This window comes from Callithrix jacchus, chromosome 18 (genome assembly GCF_049354715.1).
Source record: "Callithrix jacchus isolate 240 chromosome 18, calJac240_pri, whole genome shotgun sequence".
Taxonomy (NCBI): Eukaryota; Metazoa; Chordata; class Mammalia; order Primates; family Cebidae; genus Callithrix; species Callithrix jacchus.
The window spans coordinates 8,952,711-8,977,626 of NC_133519.1; the positions used below are offsets into that span (position 1 = coordinate 8,952,711).

The 24,916-nt window shown below is 44.2% G+C and overlaps 1 long non-coding RNA gene and 1 pseudogene across 2 annotated transcripts in view; one reads left to right on the top strand and one right to left on the bottom strand.

Moving 5' to 3' along the window:
- The window catches only part of LOC100412151 (DNA-directed RNA polymerase III subunit RPC5 pseudogene), a 158,349-nt pseudogene extending 136,262 nt beyond the window's left edge, over window positions 1-22,087 (top strand). The window contains exons 6-9 of the transcript XR_013529186.1: window positions 6,113-13,417; window positions 14,441-14,528; window positions 15,127-15,251; window positions 15,807-22,087. The product of XR_013529186.1 is annotated as a DNA-directed RNA polymerase III subunit RPC5 pseudogene (transcript). The remainder of the gene's footprint in view (window positions 1-6,112; window positions 13,418-14,440; window positions 14,529-15,126; window positions 15,252-15,806) is intronic.
- Window positions 14,841-19,216, bottom strand: LOC128930127 (uncharacterized). The gene is made up of 2 exons (XR_008477784.2): window positions 17,432-19,216; window positions 14,841-16,027 (listed from the first exon to the last, which is right to left on the bottom strand). It is a non-coding gene; the product is annotated as an uncharacterized LOC128930127 (long non-coding RNA).
- Window positions 22,088-24,916: the final 2,829 nt, after the last annotated feature.

A 24,916-nucleotide genomic window follows, 5' to 3' on the forward strand; every position in this document is an offset into this window, starting at 1 on the left:
TTGTTTGTCTTATTTTTTTCCTGCTTTCTATTTGCTTGGCAGACTTTTTCCATGTCTTTGTTTTGAGCCTATGTGGTTACTGCATGTTTGATGAGTCTCTTGAACAGTATACCAATGGGTCATATTTCTCTATCCAGCTTGCCCCTTTGGGCCTTTTAAATGGGGCATTTAGCCTGTTTACAATCAGAGTTAGTATTGGCATGTGTGGATCTGATCCTGTCATCGTGATGTTAGCTAGTGATTGTGCAGACTTGTTTGTGTGGTTCCTTTATAGTCTGGTCTGTGTATTTCAGTCTGTGTGTGTGTGTGTGTGTGTGTGTGTGTGTGTGTGGCTGATAACAGTCTTTTCTTTCCATATTTGTGTTTCCTTCAGGAGTTCTTGTAAGGCAAGTCTGGTGGTTATGAATTCACTTAGCATTTCCTTGGCTAAAAAAGGAGCTCATTCTCTTTTGCTTATGAAGCTTAGTTTGGCCAGAAATAAAATCTGGGTTGGAACTTGTTTTTTTTTTTGGAATGTTGAATATTGACCCCTAATCTCTTCTGGCTTGTAAGGCTTCTGCTGAGAGGTCTGCTGTTTGTCTGATGGGCTTCCCTGTGTAGGTGGCCTGACCTTTCACTCTAGCTGCTTTTAACTTTTTTTTTTTTTTTTCATTTCAACCTTGGAAAATCTGACAATTATTTGTCTTGGGGATGATCTTCTTGTGAAGTAGATCATTTTACTGGGGTTCTCTGCATTTCCTGGATTTGAATGTTGGCCTTTCTAGCTAGGTTGGGGAAGTACTCATGGGTGATACCCTGAAATATGTCCTCCAAGTTGCTTAAACTCTCCCAGTCTTTTTCAGGGACACCATGGGGTCATACATTTGTTCTCCTTATATAATTCCATATTTCATGGAGGTCTTGTTTGTTCCTTTTTATTCCCCCGCCCCATTCTCATCTGTCTTATTTCAGAAAGCCAGTCTTCTAGCTTTGAAATTCTTTCCTCTGGTTGGTCAATTCTGCTGTAATATTTGTGATTGTATTGTGAAATTCTTGTAGTGTGTTTTTCAGTGTTATCAGGTATGCTACATGCTTTTCTATACTGGCTATTTTGTCTGTCAGCTCTTGTATGTTTTACTATAATTCTTGGCTTCCTTGGATTAGATTTCAGTGTACTTCTGCATCTCAATGATCTTCATGCCTATCCATATTCTGAATTCTATTTATTTCACTTCTGCTGTGTCAGCCCAGTTCAGAACCATTTCTGGAGAGGTAGTGCAGTCATCGACAGGAAAGAAGACACACTGGCTTCTTGAGTTATCAGAGTTCTTCTGTGGGTTCCTTTTTATCTTGGTGAGCTGATGTTTCTTCATTCTTTGAAGCTGCTGACCTTTGGCTCTTTATTGTATTTTATCCTATCTGATGACCTTGAGTGCTTGACTGTGGTAAAAGATGGGTTGAGCTAACTGGGTCATATCTGAAAGATTTTAGGGAGCCAGTGCTCAGCCCCCAACTCCTGGACTGCATTTTCCAACTCTGAGAAACTTCCATCAGGCCTCAACTTTGTCCTCTGACTCTTCCAAGTGAAGAATCCAGTGCACTCCGGTGCAGAGGTGCTTTGGGACCAGCGGTAGCTATAGTCAGATGGGTGCTGTGGTGTGTTTCATAGTGCGGTGGCGGGAGGATCCATCTTTGTTTGCACATGCCTGATGCAGTGGCAGTGACAACACGATAGAGTGCATGTGTCGACTGCATCTGGGTGCTAGTGGGTGTCAGAATGCCTACCTCTGTGCTGGTGTTTACCACAGTGGTGGAGGCAGCACGAGTTGGGGGTAAGGCGAAGGGGCCTGCGTGGTTGCAGTAGTGATGGTGTTAGCACAGGGGCGGGGTGCTGGTGGGTTCAAGTCTGTGTGTACTCTCTGTGCCATAGGCAGGCATGGTGGCTCATGATGAGGAAGGGTGGTCTGCTGTTCTCCGTGCCTAGTTGCATTCCCGGTAGTGCTGGTGCAGGGGCTGGGCGCTGGCAGAGGTGGGGCTTGCTGACTCTGTCACTGCCAAGACATTGACTACAGTGGTGGTCTGGGAGTGGGAAGAGGAGCAGACTGCATTCCCACCACAGCGGTGGCAGGGCAGGGTGCAGGCACACACATGAACTGATGTGGCAAGAAAGGCAAAACACACACACACGTACTGGAAAAGTGATGTTGGGGTGGCTGTGGGAGTGGGGGAAGCTTCGGTGTTGTTGGGGAGCCAGCAGGCTAGTTTATCTTGAGGGCCACCCCATTGGAGCTCTCTGCTCATTGGGTATGGTCCTTCAGTGCAGGAGCCATGATGCTGGCCCCCAGGCACCCAAAGCTGCCCTGCAAGCAGGCAGGGCCAGGAGAGGTCAGCAGACCAAGGGGTGCTCAGGTCAGTCCAGCCTGTCTGATGGGGAATGAGTTCTGGTGCAAGGCAGCCCCATGCAGGGTTCCCAGCTTCCTCTTTCTTCAGCCCAGCTTCTCTGTCTTCTGTTGATTCTTTCCCAGTACCTTCTCTCTGAAGATCTGTTAGGCATACCCCAGTCATCTCAGTCCCTTAGTGACAGCTGGGGCCTGGATTGCCGATTCCTACTGAAATTTTTAAGCAATTTTTCTTGTTTTTTAAGAAAGCTAGTTATATGCCACCAAGTGGACTGTCAGGAATCTTATGATCTTTAACCACATATATTTTGTCTTATATATAATGTAATAAAAATATTTAAACACTTTCTCTGTGTATGTAATGACCTCAGAATATTGGGTTTTTTGAATTAGCTTATTCAGAATGTTCTTCCCTTGTGTCCATGTTTAATAGAAATTTGGATTCTGTTTATAATTAAATTTTCTAAAAAAAATTTAATAAAGAAGCCCAAGTGTAAGGCATCTAATTCTACACAGAAAGACATACTGGTGATTTAAAGAAATAGTAAGTAAAATAATACCCAAGAGGAAAGAAAGAAACAGTACAAAAAAAATTAAGTGATCATTAAGAATATGAACACCTTCCTAAAAAGAGACATATTTCCATGCTCTAGAAAGACAGAAAGAAATCTGATTAGTAGCACATTTGGGGAAACATGATCGGTACCTTGAAAAATAAGGGTGGTTGGACAAATTAGATTTGTTGTGGAGAACATGATTTTGGAAAATATTATAATAATGTTTTGTCTAAGAAGTATTCTATTTTAATTTGATTGATTGAAATATCTCTAGTTTCAGATGTGTGTGTATCCTGCAAAAAGGTATTCAGTTTTGTGTGGAGGGTAAGAGAGATGATCAAATAGTGCTGTCAACTGCTTCTTATGAAAGATCAAATTTTACAGAAAAGCAAACCTATCATGATCCATACTCGGTACAATACAGAAGAAAAAAAATGTTGAAAGGAAACTAAGCAATTAGTATTCTCTTACCAATGCTATACTAATTGAGGTCACCGGTCATAACATAATCTTTAAAAATCAAAGCAGTTAAACACCTCCCCCAAATGGCTGGATTTCTGGTAACATCACTGCTTTACGGTTGTAGAGGGGATTCTCTTGTATTCTATTTGAAATAGAAGAATGCTGCATGTATTCAAAAATTAACAGCATTGTGTGAGCACGCGATTGAGCATTTAGTTACGAGTAGATGTCTAAACACAAAAACCAAAATCTGTGTAAGTACATATTGAAGGTCAGGTGGGAAAAAATGCCAAAAATGGGTCCTGTATTTTTTACACTGATCTCAAGTAAACACAGAAGAAAAATTAGACTAATGACGGGGGGGTTAGTTACTGATTTTCATTCAACTAGCAATACTTCAGCTAATTATAGCCCAACATTTACCATGTACTTAATAGTCCCATACAATTGGCTCAGAGTCTCTTCCTGAGCATGTGAGGAAATCCAGTGCCTCTACCTTGTCTTCAATTTCTTGGCAAGTAGCAAATATTACTCAGCTACTTCTTACTTTATTTTCTTTGCTTCTTTAAATCCAAATATACTTTATACCATGAAAATTGAAACTGTATTCAGTACTCTGACACAAGTATTCAATAGAATATATGATCTCAATTTTTCTTAAAAAGAACTCAAAAATGTTTGTCATGATTGGGAGTTACAATTCAGCAAAGCAGAGGAACAGAGCCCCTGACTGTACCTGTAGGAGTTTTACTGATACTCAGTTTTAGCACTGGGCTGTGCCCTTTCAACCTTTTGCTCTTCCTTTTTCTTTAAATCGTGTTTAATTTTTGATCTGTATTTTCTTAGCATTCACTGAAATTCTTTAAGATGACTACTATGAATCCTTTGTCAGTAAGCTTATAGATCTCCATTTCATCTAGGTCCCTTGTTGGAGCCTCAGTATTTTATTTTGTTGTCATCTTTTCCTAATTTTGAAAAATAATCCCTTTGTGTTTATGTTGAGGAGGTGGCTACTTCTTCCATTTTTTTGCAAGTGTGTTTTGGAGGCAATAGACCTTTACTAGTTAGTTTAGCCTGGGATCATGGCTGAGCTGGCTGGTCCCGACTCTGGAGAGCAGACCCGATTACTGACTTCTCTAATTAGACTGGGTTGCTTCCTGTACTCCGAAGTCAAGTGGTACTATTGACTGTGCTTCGTGCTCTAGTGAGGCCAGTAGCTGGACTCTGCCATCACGTGGAGCTGCTGGCGAGGCTCTGCAATTCCCTTTAATTCAGCAGAGCTGCAAGTTATTATTTCCCCTGGCTAGATAGTCTTTTTATTTAAAGTCCATACTTGAGCAGGGCTATGTGCTGGGCATCTGAGTGGGTGAGGTCTCTGGGGTTGTTGCTCAGCCACAGGGGGATGAGTAAAGCCAAAGACTGTGCTCCACTGCTATGCATAGTGTTGGGCTTGACTCCTAGCCTGAGGTAGGCTTAAGCAGAGCAGTAAGTTTGTCAGAGTCACCACTCAGCAGCTAGGGTTGGGTGGGACACAGTTCCCCTTCCATGGGTAGTTGTTGACCTGCTGTTGCCAGCCAGTCTGGGGAGAACGGCTGTCTAGCTTTGGGCAGGGCAAATGCTCCCTCTGCAGGTAATCCCTGACCTGTAGTTGCTGCTCAACCCGGGGGAATAGCTGGAAGATGGTTACAGACTGGAGTCTGAAAGACCTGTAGACTATGCTTCCTGCAGGATGATGTTGGCTCGTTTCTCTGGCGTGGAAGCGCCGTTGGCTCCAGGGTGGAGAAATGGCCATGAACCACACCTGCATTCTTTGGTTCTACCTGACTGCCATTAATCTAGCCCTGTCAGTACTCCCAGTGTTCCTGCGGGATGAGACAGGAGTGAACTGCTCTGTGAAGGGTCCCAGAATGGGGAGAAGCTGAATGTTCATCTCCAACTCACTTTTCCCACTGTACAAACCATGGATCCAGGATAATTCTCTGTGTGGTGGGTGCTATGCCAATTGTGAGAGGGGTCAGTGCAATCGAAGAAATTCACTTCTCTTGCCGTTGGATCTAGGAGGGAGTGAAGCCTGGGGACTCCTATCCTGCTGTCTTGCTGATGTCACTCCCCATTTTTTTTTTTACTGTAAATGAATAGCAAATTACTTTAAAAAAATTTTATACCACGGAATTAAGACATTATGTATATAAAGCATTTTTTTGTCTTTCTTTCTGAAGCCAACCCAAATAACAACATGATTGACAAAATATTGTATATGTAATCAAGGAACAGCTAGACTCTGAATACAACATGTAAAGTTTGGCTTATAGTTTGGGTACAGCTGGGTTGGGATAGGTATATATTTACAAGATCATTAGGCTTAGGAAAGAGCCAAAAGCATTCAGACTGAAATAAGAAAGAGCAAAGGTTAGCAAAGCACATGGTTAACTCTTAAGTGTAAAATTTTATTTTCTTTATGTTCCTTTATTTTGGAACAACATCAATGTTTGACACATTAGTGGGACAGAGAATGGACTTAAATCTTGATTATGCAGTGACAAAACTATCTTCGAAAATAAATTTAAAAAAGAAGGAAACAGTAGGCCAGGCAAGAGATGCCACAAAAAGCTCTATAACTGTTTTCTGTCAGAAAGAAGGAAAAGAAAATGTGGCACATATACACCATGGAATATTATGCAGCAATCAGAAATGATGAGTTTGTGTCATTTGTAGGGACATGGATGAATCTGGAGAACATCATCCTCAGCAAACTGACACACGAACAGAAAATGAAACACCGCATATTCTCACTCATAGGCGGGTGATGAAAAATGAGAACACATGGACACAGAAAGGGGAGTATTAAACACTGGGGTCTATTGGGGGGAAAAGGGGAGGGCCAGTGGGAGGGGGAGGTGGGGAGGGATGGCCTGGGGAGAAATGCCAAACGTGGGTGAAGGAGAGAAGAAAAGCAAAGCACACTGCCATGTGTGTACCTACGCAACTGTCTTGCATGCTCTGCTCATGTACCCCAAAACCTAAAATCCAATAAAAAATTAAAAAAAAAAAGAAGGAAAAGAAAAGACGAAATTAAGAAGACAAATTCTATATGATATGGAGTTCACTGAGCCAGAAAAACACCCTGCAAGATTGCATGTGAGTTACATCTGCAGATATGTCCGTTGATGAGAAGGTCTCCTGTAGGTTACAGCTCAACCCTAATGCATGCCCAATAGAAACAGATAACAAAGGTACAATGTTTCACAAATAACTTGTGCAGAAAGAACTTATAATATGATTAAGGATCACAACAGGCACTGGGAAAATTCACAAATACATTAAAAATGAAAATAAAGGGAAAATAATGAGACTAAGAAAAGGCAAAAGAAGAACATAAAAGTAGTAAATACATCAAAGTGCAATACAGCACTTTCTGTAAAATTTCTAAAATATTCAAATGAAATCTGACTTTTCGGATATACTGCTAATATCAGAGGATCGAAGGACTCAGAAACAAAATGCTGTCAGGAACAGATAAACACCACACTGGCAAAGATTGGGGGAAATAGAAACACAAAATGAAAATTAAGTTTGCATCATAAGTTGTAAAGAAAATTCATAGGCTGCTCAAAATATGGCAGGGTCATTGAGTCTCATAAAAATTGATCAGAGTTATATTAAAGAGGAAAATAAAGAACAAATTTATATTTTATGGACTTTACTCAAAAGGAGATCCAACATATTTACAGTTGCTCTTAGAAATGAAAACTGCCTCACACCTGTAATCTCAGCACTTTTGAGAGGCCAAATAAACATGTCAACATGCACGTGACGAGTTTACCTGAGGCCAGTAGTAGCCTGTCTATGTAAAATGTACAGATATATAGTTATACTAAAGACTGTATCTATTTATAGTAACTTTAAAAGGAATACTATGTATCCTTTCTTTTCTGAATTGGTTGGACTGTGTAATTTTTGAATGAGCTATTGCAGCTAGAAAGAGAAAAATGTATTATGGAGCCATTTGAGTGTGTGCTAACCACCTTTCTATATTAAAACTTCAAAATGAATGGTTTGTGAAGATTCCAGAGAAATACCATTTGTAGAGTTGAGATTTCACTTATGCTTTCTGTCCATTAGGCTTGTTGCCCTCTTCTGCACTTAAATACATCATTTTTCTTCTTTACCACAACCTTCCATAAACATAATGATTTTTTAAATCACCATTTGAAGCAATACACTGTGGAAAATATCCTGGAAAAGTTATTGTAAGAAAACTACTGAATTTACTTAAAATTTTTATTGGAAAGAATAATGTAGCAATAGATACACTGAAGTTTTTCTCAGCAAAAAAAAAATTAAGTACAAATATGTTGAAGTTCATCTGTATTTACATAAACTATAGCTAGGAAACTCTGTTTTCCCTTTCATTACTCTAAAACTTGCTTTATCCACATGAAAGCGATGACTTTTATCAAGGGATATGACTAAAGTCTGGCCCTGTTCCCAGTTTGTTTTTCTAAGGTAGCATATCCTAAAAATGGAAACCGTGTTGCTCCCTAATGGGCTAGACACATATAACTTCATCCTATCACGGATACTAGTGTATTTGTTCTCCTTTTTTTTTTTTTTTTTTGTTTGGTTTGATTTTATTTGTCTTTAGTAAGTAAATTCTGTAATTTCTATCATTATCTTTAATTAGTTTATGAAATTGTAAATATATGTGTATAGGGGCATAATACATGTGTTTTTACTTTTCCGATGAAAAAAAATTAATAATTGTAACAACTGAATCTGCTTTTCATTGTATTGTTAGCCTCCACCATCATTTGTAGTATAGCTCTGCAGGATCTAGAGAGAGCACTTTAAAATATTATAAACTGAAAATTTCTATTTATAAGATTTCATGGAAGTAAAATACAAAATTTTACATTTGAGCTTGTGAGAGGCCAAAACAAAATTTTATTAGTTGTTTGTAATTCTGGAATTAGACACATGTAATCATTAACAATTTCCATGCAGACAAAATTTTGTGAATACAGTCAGAAATGAATAATCATTATTTAGTCAAAGAACTTGAAATATTTTTAATAAAATAACTCCACAAAAATTATAACTAAAAGTCAATGTTATTTTGTCCATATTTTTCTAAAAAATTATTCTTGAGAATTGTATTATTTGATATTTTATTTATTTTTTACTGAGATCTAATATTTCTACATATTCATGGGGTGCATGTGATATTTTGTTACATGCATATAATGTGTAATGATCAAGTCAGAGAATTTAAAGCATCCTTCCCCTCTAGGATCTATCATTTCCACATGGTGGGAACATTGCAAGTCCTCTTTTCTGGCTATTTTGAAAGATTTGGTACATTACTGTTAACTATAGTCATCCTACTCTGCTGTTGAACAGTGGAGCGTATCCTATTTAACTGTATGTGTTACCTGTTAGCCAGTCTAGAAGGCATCTCCTATTATTCGACTACTCCAGGGAAAAGGCTTCACCTAGCGCAGAGGCAGCAGAATGCCTAGGAGTATAGAACTCAGCGTGAGTGTGTGGACAGCTGGACCCTTCCCTGCTTTGTGTGACGAACCACTTTGCCTTTACATCATTCATTAACGGTGGAATTTGAATCCTTCGGTTAAGTTTCCCAAAGTTAGAAAGTATTCATGCTCAACTGCTTGAGATTTAGAAGTAACAACACTTAACCAAAATTGTAAATGTCTATCTTTGGCCTTGTCATCAAGGCTAATGATGACAAAAAAAATATGAAGTATCCAATTTTACGAGGGTGAAAATTTAGGATCTGTTAATTTTTACTGACTTTTCAGAAATATATATATATATGTACACATATATACATATATATAGTTATATTTTGAGATGTCTCACTCTGTTGCAAAGGCATTGTCTCATTTTTTATTGTTTTAGGGAATTGCTTTAGTTTGAACACCAAATAATATTTGTGTATTAGGGTTTATTTTGAAAAGTTGAGTCAGGTTAAATCTTAGCCAATAACTTATAGAATGACATAATAGAGATAGTTGTTTTTGATCAGAGAAAACGTCTTCATTATTCATTTTAACATTCTTTTTTAATAACTGTCTTTGTAAATAAACTGACTTCAATTTAGCCAGAAATGTGATGTAATCTGCCAAAACTATATTAACATCAAGAGTATGAATTTTAAGAAGTCAAATAGAAGGCTGGGGGACAATGAAGCAAGCTTCTTATAGAACTCAATTTTGAATCCTTTATACTCAGACAAACAATTATACACACCATACAAACATATGTGAGAACATAGTAGAAACATTTTTGCATGTGCAAGAATTCCAAAGGTTTTGTTTTCATATACTTTAACCAAACATGTTAATACAAGGTGAATTATAGCAAATAAGGAAGAAAACTGAAAACAAAGAATATATAAGAGAAGTTCTAATCCATCAGTTCAAGGAAAAGAAGTCACAGGAGAAGATATGCATTGCAGCAGCCCTGTAGAAAACATTCATTCTGAAATGATACAATAAACAATTAGAGTGCTTTGACAAAAAGGGAAGATTCTATGCCCTAGATGATAATAAGAATATGGTAAAAGTGGGTTAACCTTAGGTTAAGGAGAAAACTGTTAGAACTCATAGAGGGAAACATAATAAACTATGAAAGAAAATCTACCCCAAATATAAAGCAAAACTTAATGTGTAGCATTAGATTGAACAATTTTTTTTTTTTTTTTTTGAGACAGGTTCTCACTGTGTCATTCTGGCTGAAGTACATACAGTAGAGCAATCAGGGCTCACTACCAGCTTCACCTTCCTGGGCTCAGTGGATTCTCCCACCTCAATCTCTTGAGAAGTCGGAACTACAAGCATGCACCACCATGCCTGGCTAGGCTAATTCTTGTCTATTTTGTAGAAATTGGGATTTGCTATGTTGCCCAGACTGGTCTTGATCTCCTGGGCTCGAGTAATCTACCCACCTCGGCCTTCCAAAATGCTGGGATGACAGGTGTGAGCCAGCGGGCCCAGCTAGATTGGACAATTAATTATATGCTAGTCAAGCTTTTCTGCAAGTATTGATACTAACATCATTGTCATTTAAGCTACATGGAGGTCTTATATTGTATACATAGAGGAGGAATTAAAATTAACACACAATTTGGATATTTGTGGCGTCAGAATATTGTTGTTTGTTGCTTATAATATTTTTAGTGAAGCTGTTCTTAGAAAATATGATTTTTATTCTTCAATTAGGCTTTAGAATTTTCTTTGGTGTGGCTTCCTTGTTTCTTGAGAATTTCACTGTCTGTCATAACCATCTTAGTTCATTCTTCTCAAGAAATATTAACGTTTTTCTTAGCCATGTTCGTTCCTATCTGAGAGCCTTTGTGCCGGCTACTTGATTAGTGTTTAATGTTTTCCTTTTTTTTTTTTTAAATTTTACTCTAGGTTCTGGGGTGCATGTGCAGATCTTGCAGGATTGTTACACAGGTATCCATGTGCCATGGTGGTTTGCTGCCTCCATTCCCCCATCACCTACATTAGATATTTTTCCTAATATTATCCCTCCTTAATCTCCCCACCTCCTGTTATCCCTCCCCTAGACCCCCAACTCTAACAGACCCCAGTGTGTAATGTTCCTTTTTCTGTGTCCATGTGTTCATTGTTCAGCACCCGCTTATGAGTGAGAACATGCGGTGTTTCGGGTTTAAGGTTTTTCTCAGTTTTGGCATGGCTTGCTTCTTCCTGCCAATCAAGCTTCAAGTTCAAACATGTTTATACAGACTTCTCTAACAACCAGATCTAAAGCAGAGATGTTTTTCCATTGTAGGGAATGTAAGTTTTGTGCGGATATAAGCTTTGTATGGATATTTTTTATATCTGCTGGGTATCTGGGAGTTGAATCAGTGACTGTTTATAAACGTATTTTTAACTTTATAGGAAACTGTCAAACTATTTCCCAATTGATTGTAGCATTTTATATTCCTGCCAACAATGAATGAGAGGTCCAGTTGATCCACACTTTGAACGAAAGTAGATATTAAGACTCTTTGTAATTTTAGCCATCTTAAAAACTATGTGATGGTGTATCCTACGGTTTAGTTTGTATTTCTCAAATGATTAATAATGCTGAGTAGCTTTCCACATACTCATGCATCACACACACACACACACACACAGACCATATTTGGTGAAATGCTGCTCACAATTTTGCATATTTCTTTTTAAATAGGTTGATTATATTACAACTGAGTCAAAAATTAGTTATATATTTGGGATCCATGAATTTTGCCAGACACATGTTATGCAAATATTTTCCTCTGTCTGTTTCTGGTTTTTATATTTTTGTATCATTGACCTAAAAAAGAAATGTGTTCAACATTTGTAGATGTCAAGTATCAATATTACTCTTTCATTGTTTCTACTTTCGTGTCATATCTGAAGCATTTTCACAGATTTTCTCATTTTCTTTATAAAATTTTAGAGTTTTAGCTTTTTATTTAGATCTCTGATCCATTTTTAGCCGTTCTTGTTGTGTGAATGTTAAGAGGAAAAAATGTAGTTTACTTATGTATTTTACTTTTCTCCTACTATTTTTCCACTACCATTTGTACCTAATAGGGGGCCTTTTTGCAAAAAGAAAGCAACTTCTTTTTCTGTTTAAACTAGGCTGAATGGATTCTACCGCCCTCAACTAGGAAGTCAGCCCAATAGATATGTTTTATTGAAAAGAATAAAGAGATGAAGCGAGGGAGGAAGACAAAGCATCCAAGTCAGAAGCCTTGTCTGTCCTCAGTGTGCAATGGTGGGACAGTCACAGAATAACACTGCTAATGATTCTTGTTCAGAAACAGGGAAAGCGGAGGGAACAAAGTCACTGATCCAAAACCATTTTGACCCGGGGCTGAGCAAAGTCCAGCCAGAAATTCCTCATTAGGCTCCACAGCCTGGAGCTAACCCTCTGTGACAGGGGGCTTTGCCTCCGGGCTCTGCAGTTTTTCTATTATTGAAAACATTTTATTTTTCTTCTCCCCCTACTGTTTTGGTTCTTCCCCTTTCTCCTTGTGGCAGCATCCTCCACGAGGATGCTGGATTGCAAGGATGATGCAATCCTTGTTGCATCATCCCCTGCAGAATTGGTCAGACATTGCCTGTGTCACGGTCCTGACCATCTCCACGAGGGGCTGTCCTTGTAAGCCCGTGTTCCTCTTCACTCACCTGACCCCTCTCAGTCATGATTGCTTTCAGCTGCTCTGGCTGGCTTAGGAGAAAACCTAAGACTATGGAGTCCCAGAACCAATCTCTGCTCTCTCTACCTCCAAGACAGGAAGAAAATAACAGGGATCTTCATGGAGAAATGACTCACAGGAGGGCCTGGACTCTCCAGCAGTTACAGCAGAAGGAAGTTTCTGAGGAAGAATGGAGGAGCTGAGAGCCCAGGCCGGGAAAGCAGGGTTGTGTGAAACACTATTTAATCCTATGTGCTCCCTGCCCCAGTCTAGCAGCCAGTGAATGACAACTGACCAAGTATAAAGGCCAGGACTGTAGAACTGTGATAGAGGGTTTGTCCAAGGAAAGGGGCTTTTCCCGTTTTTGTTTTCACAGTGGAAATTGCTATTTCTCATCTAAAGTTTTCTGAATGGCAGCAGGGAGCTTCTGGAGGGTGAGTTACCTGCTCTGCACAGGGAGGCTGAGGCCAAGACTTGTGTGGTGGATCTGCTGCCACCAAGTGGTGAGGGAGGGAGCCTGGGAGAGTCTCAGTGTTTCTGGGCTTCAGTGTGTCCTGATCAGTAAGGTAGAGGCTTATTGTACCTCTCTGAGGTCCCTTTGTGCTCTGTTTTCTCTGAGCTTCTGAGGAACTGAGATGCTTTTCAATACTGCCTGGGACCTTCAGCTGAGACCTGACTCTGTGTCCTTTGCAGGAGCCTGAGCTGAGCCTACACGCTGGAATCCCAGAGCTGCGGGAACAGGTGGAAGAAAGAAAGTCAGCAGGTTTAGGGGATGAGAATAATCCACAAAGGACAAGCCATTGGTAAGTGAAAACCAAAGAAGGGGAGAATAAGGACAGAGCAGGACAGAAGCCTGAGGGGAAATGGGCAATGCCTATGATCATTTGAACCCTCAAGGAGCAGCGTGAGCAGGGTAGTGGGGACTGAGAGAAACTTACTCAACAGGAATCTCCTGCCTCTGGCCAGGGAGAGCCACAGGTTAGATCAGAGCTGGTTTATAATGAGGGGCAGCTTCAACTCCAAGAAAGGTTCAGAGGTTTGTAGTCAGTTTTATTCAGTCGTGGATGAACACTCCGCTGACCCAGGAGCCTCAGCATCGGTGCTGCTGTAGCAGAGGATGCTCTTCAGGTCAGTGTGAGTTAGAGGGAATAACCATGTGTGGAGAAGGGTTGGAGACATACATTCTTACATCAAACAGCTCTGCCCTAGGTCAGATGCCAGAGTACGTGTCCCTTGCTTATATATGAAGTAGTGATGCTAATAATATTCCTCTGCACATTCAGTTGAGGGAAGTTTCTCATGAACATTTATTGAGGATTTAATTTTCTTTATACTGTGCTAAGCACTTGGGATTCAGGTATTTAATGTCTCTCTAAAGAAACCCAAGCCAGTGAGTGGAAGAACACAAACAGATCATTTCAACAAGACACGGTGGTTCTACCCAATGAGGTGCTGTGGCAGCCCGGAGGACGGGAGGGTATGTCAAAGGACATTGTTCCTAATGATAGGGGGAGGCATAAGAGAACATTTTCAGGACAGACTAGTCTTCCTTGAAGCTCCCACAGGAGAGGATCCTGCGGCAGGGATGGTGTAGGGCAGGCACCTCTCTAGGGAAGGGGATTTGCAGCATTCTGAGAGAAAGAGCATTGGGGACAGAAATGTAGGTGAAAGGGTTGGAGGTTTGTAATCCATTTTATTCAGTCATGGATGAACACTGCTGAGAGGCCCCTCTGTGCTGGGCCTTCTTGATACAAGTGGATCATTCTTCAAACCTTCTCAAACTGATGGCCGTGAAATTGCTTCAATCTGTATTATTACAAACACAGCTGCAGGGATCAGACTGACACCCACATCTATCGTGCATCCCCTGTCTACTTCTCCGCAGATACCTGGAAATGGAATGGCCAGATCAAGGTATTTATACATTTCGATTTTGCTAATTTCTGCCCAAATTACTGTGGAAAGACGATATAACAAGTCACATTTTTAACATTTTGTGAGAATTCTTTTTATCTCTTACTGGCCAAAACTGGGTAGTATTGCCTACCATTTCCTCTGAGCTTCCTTTGCCAACATTTCTGTAGTCATTCGGTGGGGACACGTGTTATGCATGACATCAAACTCAAATCCTTAAAGGAAAAGGGGGATTAACATGACTGTACAAATTTATATTCAAAATACGATGAATAGAAATATATATGTGCATGTAAATGTATACACAAAATATATGGCAAAATGTTTTTTATTTAGGATACTTCATCAGAGTTATGTATACTTCAAAATTTGTTTAGTAAAACAGCAGGCCCCATGTGTACATAATTATTCAGCTCCCTATCTCTAAATAGTTATTATTAGTCTTTGCTTTCTGAGTTTAGGCCCCATCTCTCCTTCACATACTCGCTCATTGCCACCACCCCCAAACACGCCTCTCAACACCTCGCCCTCTAACATGTTCGTGTCCTGGTTTGCTGAGTCAATTACTACATTATTATAACTTGTACATTTTATTCAGAGCTCAGTCACATTGGATATACACAGCAGGAATGAAGGACCAGTATTTTCTGGGTCTCTCTCTCAAGTGGATGAGCTTCAGAGATTCATGTAGTCTTTGGCCACCCTGCCTGTCTTCTATTCCAGGTAAGTACTGGATAGGATGGCCCAGCTCAGATCAGGCACTCTCTCCGTGAGCAGGGGAGGGCGGGACATCTTCATGTGCAGTAGCAGAAAGACACTGTCCAAAGAGGGAGAGGCAGTTCTACAAAAGAAAGGTCAGTCTGGGGCATGGGCAGGCAAACCAAGGATGTGAAGAAAACAGTGTCTGCTCTGTGAGGGGAGCATGCAGTAGAGGATGGATTCAGAGTGGGAGGAAAAGAGTTTTTGGAAATATGGGCCGTGGATATTCCTGTGTGAGCTGGAGCCACACGAGACTGTTAGGTACTTACAGGGAGCTTAGGAGAATCTGCACTCCCCAACCTGGGAGACAGGTGAGGGGACTGTCCTGGTCACCAGACAGAGATAGGGTCTGGGCCACACAGTTCTGATGGGAAAAAAATGACAGGACATCTTCTCTTTGAGGTAAGATCCTGAGTTCAGGTCTTGGTAGGGAGGGAGGCTGCCTTGGGCATTGGCAGCTGCAGATGGTTGACCGAATGAGGGCACTGAAATCTATGTGCTATCACCTTGTGTTTCTAGTAAAAGAATCGCTGTAATGAAGGGTCCTTAAAAGAGGAGGTGGATGACCTGACTTGGGCGGGGACTCCAAGAGGAGTGTCTGCCTTGCTGTGCAGTGTGCAGTGTTCGTGCCAAGGGCTTGAGACAGCTTGTGTGACTCACCCCATTTTGGCTGCTGGACCCATCTGCACTCCCCCCTCTCTAGGGCTGTCGAGCTGAGACAAAGGCCGCAGGCTGAGTCACTGAGGCAAAAACAGAATACAAAGCAAAGGTCTGTGGTTTATGAGGACATTGTGCTGTCTGCTTTCATGTCCCCATCAGTCTCTGTATAAGCAATAAACTTGCTGCAATTGAGATGCCTAAGAGGGACAAGAGGCCCCTGCCCATATTTTCCCTGCACCTAAGCCTTTGATCTAACTCCTGATGGAAAAACAGGATTAACAAGCCACCTTAAGGGCACCATTGTTTGCTTGCACTGTGTATCTTTGAAAAACAAACTGCTTTGTAAACTATTATCACAAGCTCCCTTAACCTGCTTTGTGAGCGGTTATCACAAGCCCCTGATAAGTGTTTTCATGGAGTTTCTATTTCCTTTCTGTTTACCCCTTTTCTGCTGAGATAAAGTAAATGCAACAAGAAAAAAGGTATAAAAGCTGTAACCCACAAGAATAAACTTGCTGCGTTGTGACCATAAGTTACACAGACCTCCAGACTCCGCTTTACTATTTTCTTTCACTTCCACGCACTCTCTCCCTCAGGTTGAACGAGACATCTACACTGGCGGTCTCGGGGACTCCCACAGGTCGGTAGCCCCCCGGCAGATGTGCCAGACCCCAACAGTGCAGAAACCTGCTGCATAACCTCCCTGATTCTCTTGCTCAGTCTCCTGGCCAGACCCTCAGAGTCCCTGCCCTGTGTGCCCTGGAAACTCAGTCAGATGAGCCAAGGTATCTCCAGCCCGGACTCATCCCTGGGCATTTTTGTGGCTTTGGGTGCCCTGATCTTCTCCAGGTCTTGTCCTGCAAACAACTGACCTTCAGGGGGAGTCTGGGTAAGGAGGCTACTTGTCACTTAAATCTAAGGGATTCCATAAGGTCCTGACTTGGGTCCTAGTCACTTGCAAACCTATGCATCTCCATCCCATCCCCCAAATGATGAAAGGAAACTTTGTCAGGACTCATGCCAGACAAATAGGGTGGGGCCTTTCATAGAGCCAAGTTCTTAGGCCATCAATAAGAGATGGAAACCACCTGAAGGAAGGTGCCACGGTGGGAATCTGGGTGGCAGGAAGCAGTCACTGAACTGTCAGGGTGAATCCTGGCCCTCACACACCCTTTCTCCTCCTGAACTCCTTGTCTCATTTCTCCTGTCTGCTCTTTCCCCGCCTTTCCCAAGGCTCAAAACACTTGGTAACCTTGGACAGTTTCAAAACTGGAGAGATTTGGCCACAACATTTTCAAGCTAGGAAGGTCCCCCAGAACTATTGTCTAAGTTTTTATGTTGATTAGAAGAGAACAAGAGAGTTTCCATCTGATCTGGTCCTAAGTCTCCCTGAGTCTGGGCAGGAAGCAGAGCAGAGTCTGGACAGGAAGCAGGAGGATGCCCAGGGTCCTGGACTTGCCCCTCCTAGCTGCTCAGCTCCTCACCTGTTCACTGTGAGAGAGCTGCCCTGGAATGGGGAATCCATGGTTTCCACAGAGGCTGGGATCCCAGGCTCAAATCTAAATACTGGCTGATTCAGGAGGCTAAGGGAGGCAATTCCCTGGAGAGAGGTGTCAGGATTTGGGACAAAAGCAGCATCTAGTCGCTGTCCACAGAGACCTCAAGGACAGGAATCCACTGGTTCCCAATTGGAGGGGATCCCATGAAAATGAAATGAAACCCACAAGTTAGTACTAGACCGAAGACAGGAGAGTCGTCCTCGCGGCCCCCGTGGAGAGATCGAGCTCAAGGACTGCAAGGCTGGCTCTCCCCTAGTATGGCCAACGAAGAGGATGACCCAGTCATACAGGAGATCCACGTGTACTTGGCCAAGAGTCTGGCAGAAAAGCTGTATCTGTTTCAGTATCCCGTGCATCCAGCCTCGATGACCTACGATGACATTCCACACCTCTCAGCCAAGATCAAGCCCAAGCAGCAGAAGCAAAGGGGAGCAGATTGAGCTGAACGTGGACGGGGCCTGCGTGGATGAGACCAGCACGTACTCCTCGAAGCTGATGGACAAGCAGACCTTCTGCTCTTCCCAGACCACCAGGAACACATCCCATTACGCCGCTGCACTCTACAGGCAAGGTGAGCTCTACCTGACACCTTCACATGGCATTTTGCAGCTGCGGCCCAGCTTCTCCTACCTGGATAAGGCGGACGCCAAGCACCGGGAGAGGGAGGCAGGCGATGAAGCAGGGGACTCTTCACAGGATGAGGTGGAAGACGATGTTAAGCAGATCACGGTGGGGTCCTCGCGGCCCGAGTCACAGCAGGCCCACCAGCGCCGCTTGCAGTCCTATGAGTTCCTGCAGAAGAAGCATGCGCAGGAGGCCTGGGTCCACCTGCATTACTATGGCCTGAAGGACAGCCGCTCTGAGCACGAGCGCCAGTACCTGCTATGCCCAGGCTCGAGCGGGGAGGAGAACACAGAGCTTGTCAAGTCACCCAGTGAGTACCTGTTGATGCTGATGCCGCCCAGCCAGGAGGAGGAGAAAGACAAGCCTGTGGCCTCCAGCAACGTCCTGTCCATGGCCCCGCTGCGCACGCTGCCCCTGGCCGGTCAGATCAAGATCCTGATGAAGAACGTGAAGGCCATGCCTTTGGCCAACTTGATGAGCCTCCTGGGCCCCGCCATCGATTCCGTGGCTGTTCTGCGCGGCATCCAGAAGGTGGCGATGTTGGTCCAAGGGAGCCCGGTGGTGAAGCGTGACATCCTGTGCTCCAAGGACTTATCCAGCCGTCACAGCGGCGTGCCCGTGCCCGCCGGAGTGCTCTGCGGCGGCTGAGACTTCGTTATGCGGAAGTTCACGCAGAGCCGCTGGGTGGTTAGGAACGAGGTGGCAACAGTGACCAAACTCTGCACCGGGGACGTGAAGGACTTCCTGGAGCACGTGGCCGTGGTGAGGATCAACAACGGCTGGGAGTTCATTCTGCCTTAGGACGGGGAGTTCATCAGAAAGCACCGGGATGCGGTCCAGCGGCAGCACCTGCTGTGGACGGGTATCCGGGCCACACTGGAAAAAGTCTATAATCCTGTAAAGGAAACCAGGCCAAAGAAGCCGGATGCACAATCAGGGCCTGCCGGGCTGGTCTCTGGGGACCAGCGGATCCAAGTAGCCAAAACCAAGGCCCGGCAGAACCACGCGTTGCTGGAGCGGGAACTGCAGCGGCGGAAGGAGCAGCTGCGGGCGCCTGTGGTCCAGCCGGGTGTGCGGATCAAGGAGGAGCCAGTGAGGGGGGAGGGCGAGGACGATGACGAGGAGGAGGAGCCCGTGGACACTTGCCCCAGCGGCGGCCTCCACAGCAGGCTGACCAACGGGCTGCCTCCCGGGCGGGCTTCGGGCACGGACAGCTTCAACGGGCATCCGCCCTCGGGCTGTGCTAGCACCCCCGTGACCGGGGAACTGAGCGCCTTTGGGAAGGCCACCTTTCAGAGACAGTTTGTGTTCACGCTGAGTGAAATCCAGCTCCTCTTCAACCTGCACATGGCCAGCCTGCCCCCGGCCACAGGCTCTTCAGTGGCAACTTGGACCGCATGCTGCGGGACACGGTGTTGGACGCTTGTTGCAGGGAGATACTGGTACCTTTTCCCACGCAGACTGCTGCTACCCCGGATGAGCAGAAAGTGTTTGCCCTCTGGGAGTCTGGAGGTACGAGCGATCAGCATCGAAGGGTTTTGATTGAAATGTTTTCCAAAAATTACCGAGTACGCCGAAGCATGATCCAGTCTCGGTTGACTCAAGAGTGTGGAGAAGATCTCAGTAAACAGGAGGTGGATAAAGTACTGAAGGCCTGCTGTGTAAGCTATGGTGGCAGGTGGTACCTTCAAGGGACAGTACAGTCTTGACAGTCGTAGCAAACCACTAACGCAGCAAATCCAAGCCCAAGGACAAAGGGCAGAACCAGAAGTAGAGCCTCGACTTGCTTCAGACGACAGAGCAAGAGGAACTGACCATCTCGTGGTGCAGTGGACAGAAGGGATCATCCTCAGCCAGTGGCAGGCTCAGTTATATCACTCCCAGAATAACCAGCTGGGACCTTCTTTGCAGTACAATTTGAAATTCCTAATGTATTTTGCTTATTATTTGGTCTTTTCATTTTAAAAGCAGGCAGGGAACCCTCAACCCAGGCCTATTGTGATCTGCATTTTTCTTGCATAAGGAATTGCAGGGGAAGGTAAGGAATTGCAGATGCTTCCCAGGACCTTTTGCCAACATTTTCCTGGGGACGTGAAAATGTCGGGATGGTGTCGAATTTCCTCTGTGATATTCAGTGATATGCAGTTGCCCAAGTCGGCACCTAAAATTTTCATGTCTTCAACGGGCTGTGTTTGGCTCGTTTTGCTCGGATAGGGTCCGCAGTTTCACCTCACACAGGAAAGGTGGCTTTCATAGTCACCTTTTTTCTTCTTTTTTTTTTTTTAAGGGAGGGGAGGGGAGGGGAGCTGAGGGATGGGGTGGGGGAACCTAGCTGCATATCTGAACAGGAGAAGCACAGGAGGAGTTCCATTACTATCTGAAACCTCACTGAGCCCTGGAACCAGGCTTGGTTTCCCTACTGTGAGTTGGAGCAGAGAGGATAACTCAGCTTGAGGTGGACTTCATGTCAGCTTTAGATCCAGAATTCCCCAGCATGCTCATCTGTTACTGAAATCTTCTTGACAAGCGGACAGCTACGAAGTCTCTGAAACCAACGAGGTATTCCTGTGAAGCCCACTTGGCTTTCTCACGCCTGGAGCCCTGCACACAGTTGCGGAACAGTTCCAATGGCCTGGCAGAACAAAAGAAAATGAACCTAAATCTGCACCTGGAGCTCAGCCAAGGACCCCTCGATTCAGAGTTTCATGCTCTACTAATTGAGCTAGTTGGGGGAGGAAAGGGGGCCCTACACATGTCATTATCCAGAGAGCCCCTTGAGCCAGTTCAGAGATCAGGACCCAGAGGGACTTGGCTCATCACCTGCTGACAGCCAAGTCCTCACTTTAGTGACAGGGAAACTGAGGCTCAGAAAGACAGCAAGTGTTTGGCTCCACCTCACGCCGTGCTGCAGGCTGGGTACAATGGAACACCTCTCAGTTTTCTTGTTCCTGGCTTCAATACAGCCCAAAGCAGAGGCCAGGCTGGCAAAAGTTGAAGGTGTTGAGCCAGTGAAGCAGTGGCTGCTGGGAGCTCTGCGGTCCTGCAGCCCGCCCCATTCACAGGGAGCCACCTTCACTCTGGCTCTCTTAGAAAGTTAACCTTTTACCTTCCCTTTTTTTAATTGATGAGGAAATACCTAGACTTGTTGGCTTCCCTGGTGTCTAGTGGCTAGGATTCGGCACTTTCACTGCCACAGCCCAGGTTCAATTCCTGGGCAGGAAACATCTTTTGCAATGTCTCCAAATTGTGTGCAGAGATGTGACAGAGAAACACACAGGTGATGATGGATGAAATGCAGAAGTGCATTCCCAGCAGCGATATTTGTCATAATAAATGCTGGGGCCACTCTCATGTTCATCAGTTAGGGAGTGTTATATGAGTGGCTGTGCAGCGTTGATGCCAAGGGCTTGAGACAGTTAGCATGACTCGCCCCATCTTGGCTGCTGGACCTATCTGCACTCCCCCCTCTCGAGGGCTGTCGAGCTGAGACAAAGGCCCCGGGCTGAGTCACTGAGGGAAAAACAGAATACAAAGCAAAGTTCTGCGGTTTATGAGGACATTGTGCTGTCTGCTTTCATGTCCCCATCAGTCTCTGTGTAAGCAATAAACTTGCTGCAATTGAGATGCCTAAGAGGGACAAGAGACCCCTGCCCATATTTTCCCTGCAGCTAAGCCTTTGTTCTACCTCCTGATGGAAAACAGGATTAACAAGCCACCTTAAGGGCACCATTGTTTGCTTGCACTGTGTATCTTTGAAAAACAAACTGCTTTGTAAACTGTTATCACAAGCCCCTTAACCTGCTTTGTGAGCGGTTATCACAAGCCCCTGATAAATGTTTTCATGGAGTTTCTATATCCTTTCTGTTTACCCCTTTTCTGCTGAGATAAAGTAAATGTAGCAAGAAAAAAGGTATAAAAGCTGTAACCCACAAGAATAAACTCGCTATGTTTTGACCATAAGTTATGCAGACCTCCAGACTCCGCTTTACTATTTTCTTTCATTTCCGCACACTCTCTCCCTCAGGTTGAACGAGACATCTATGTTGGCAGTCTTGGGGACTCCCACAGGTTGGTAGCCCCCCAGCAGACGTGCCAGACCCCAACAAGTGGCGATCCCTCTGTACGTTAAAAGGATGTGCAATTATTTCAAAGATGGATGTAGATGATGATAACAGCCGCAATGTGGCCACCAGTGGTAATGGTAGTAATCATGGCTACTGCTCTTGGAGCACTTACTCTGCGTCAGGGCATGGGGTCAAGGTTTTACAGATGTCTCATTTAAACTGGGAACAACACAAATAGAAACACATTCCTATTGGGAGCATTTTACAATGTGGAAATGGAGGCACAGAAAACCTAAGTGACTTCTTCAGAGTTATATGGCCACCAAATGCGGCTATCTGCTTGTGTCTACGGCTTCATGGACAGAAGAGTCCAAGCCTCTCTTGTTCTGCTGGGATTGTCATCTTCTCAGAGACATGCAGCCTTAACCGTTAGTGAAGGTGGGTGCAGTGAGGAGGGATGGGGAGAAAGGAGGTGTGTATTGGGCTTGGGATAGGTGGGTTCTGGAGCTCCAGAACTGAGCTTTTCTAAAATGAACCTTTTGCAAACAGCATTTACTTTTCTGACAAACCTTCACCCTTCAGGCAGGATTTTCTTATTCTAACTTGAAGCAGGCGGGCAACAAAGACCCCATGTATCTGGACGTGGAAGAATGAAGGTCAGAAAGTAATAGTCACAAGGTTAACTGTGCCTGCATGGGACAGGACAAGTAGTCTTCAGTTGTTTGCCAACAAATACCCTGATTGCTCCACAAAGAGGCATGTGGTGCCTAAAAGTCTGAGGACATCTGCCTCAGATACCTGTCTATTATTAAATGCCCCCATCCCCAAGCTGCGAATCCTCACCTCTTTGTGCCATTGCACCAGTTCTAGACACCAGGGGGGCGCAGTGACATGGAGGCCAGAAGTTATGTGGCTGGGCAGGTTTCCAAGTTGACACCCGGTGCTTGTGAGCATGGGCTGGAAGCGGGACGGCCAGATCCACGACATTCTCCCCAGCCCATACCTCCACCTTTGCTATTGTAAGCAGCCCCATTGCACGTGACCAGTGACCGCCATAGCCTCTTGTTCTGAAGTCACCCACTTCCCCATCCTTCACTATGGGTCGTTTGTTGCACTCAGCGCTCCTGCTCCCTGTGTCCAAACGGGGGAAGGTTCCGAGGGAGAATGCGAGCTGGTTGTGCTCCCACTGCCCAGTCCCTTCTTGATGCCTCCAGATGTGGGCTCCATGAGGCAGGACGTGCTCACCATGCAGTTTCTCACCTAGAGCAAGGCTTGGCACCTCGGGAGCACCCATATGTGTTCGGTGAATGAAGACATTCCAATGCAGGGTTCGGAGAGACATCAAGAAACGTGCTGCACTTCCCACTTTTAGTCCTTTGGATAATTCAGGTTATGGGAAACTAGAAAAAGTTTTTCAAACCCAGGTGTTCTTTATAATGTTTATTCCAAGCCTAGAGGACACCGTCTGGAATGAGCTTTCCTCCCTGTGAGGAAAAACCTCTCTCATTTAATTGGAAAAATATATTGGAAGCTAAGTGGGCACACCGCCTTTTGAATCAGACTAAGAACACATAAAGAGATGCCTTCTGCTCCCAGCAAATGTGGAGTAACCGATGCCCGATTTACTCTTTTGCCTGAAATCTGCCCACTGCTCCTCTCTGCAAACAAACACAGACAAAAAAAGTGAAATTACACTTTTCAAGACACTGGAAATGAGGTGAAAAAGGACAGAATCCCTGAGGGATGAGAAACAAACCAGGTGAGCCCTACCGTGCCCCAGCTTGCTGCCTTCAGGGAGTTCCCAGGCTAGGCCCCAGGCAGGAATCTGAGGCCTACTCCTGGACTGAGGAGATGAAGCTGAGCCTCCCTGGACAGCAAGGCAGCTAGGGCTCAAAGGACCAGATGTGGCGGTGAGAGACATGGATGGAGAGAGGATCTGGGGAGATGGGAAGGGTCTCCCTTAAGCATCAAGGAGCGCACGCTTGCAAAGAGACTTCCCGAGGCCAAGGAAGGAAGCTTGTGGAAGGGTTATGAACAGTGCCTGGATCCCGCCAGCCCAACTGAACTACTTGCCATCTGTGGGCATTTGGGTAGAATTCACAGGAAGTCCCTGCTTAACTAGTGGGAATAATGAGTTCTATCTATGCTGACTTGCAAAAAAAGAAAGAAAGAAAAAAGTCCTAAAAGCAAGACCTAGAAGAATTAAATCGATCACAGTCACTTAACTGGTATCCAGAACAACAGCAAAAGTAACTTGGTGTCACAGGTTCATTAGCCAGTAGACAGAAGGTAAACTTCGCCATGTCTGACAGGCAATCATAGAATACCAGGCAGGCAAAGGGCAGGAGACCAGGACTCATAATGAAGGAAATAACCAGTGGGAACTGAACCAGTGCTGCCGTGATGGTAGAATTAGCTGAGGGACTTTAAACAGCTATGATTGCATTCCACAGGTCCGAAGAATTAAGTAGAGACATAGAACATGTAAAATGACCCACATCAAACTCTGGAGATGAAAACACCGTCAGGGGTGTGGTGCTGTGGCTCACGCCTGTAATCCCAGCACTGTGGGAGGCTGAGGTGGGCAGATCACTTGAGCCCTGAAGTTTCAGACCAGCCTGGGCAACATGACAAAACCTCGTCTCTACCACAAAATACAAATAATTATCTGGGTATGGTGGTGTGTGCCTCTAGTCCCAGCTACTCAGGAGGTGGCCGTGGG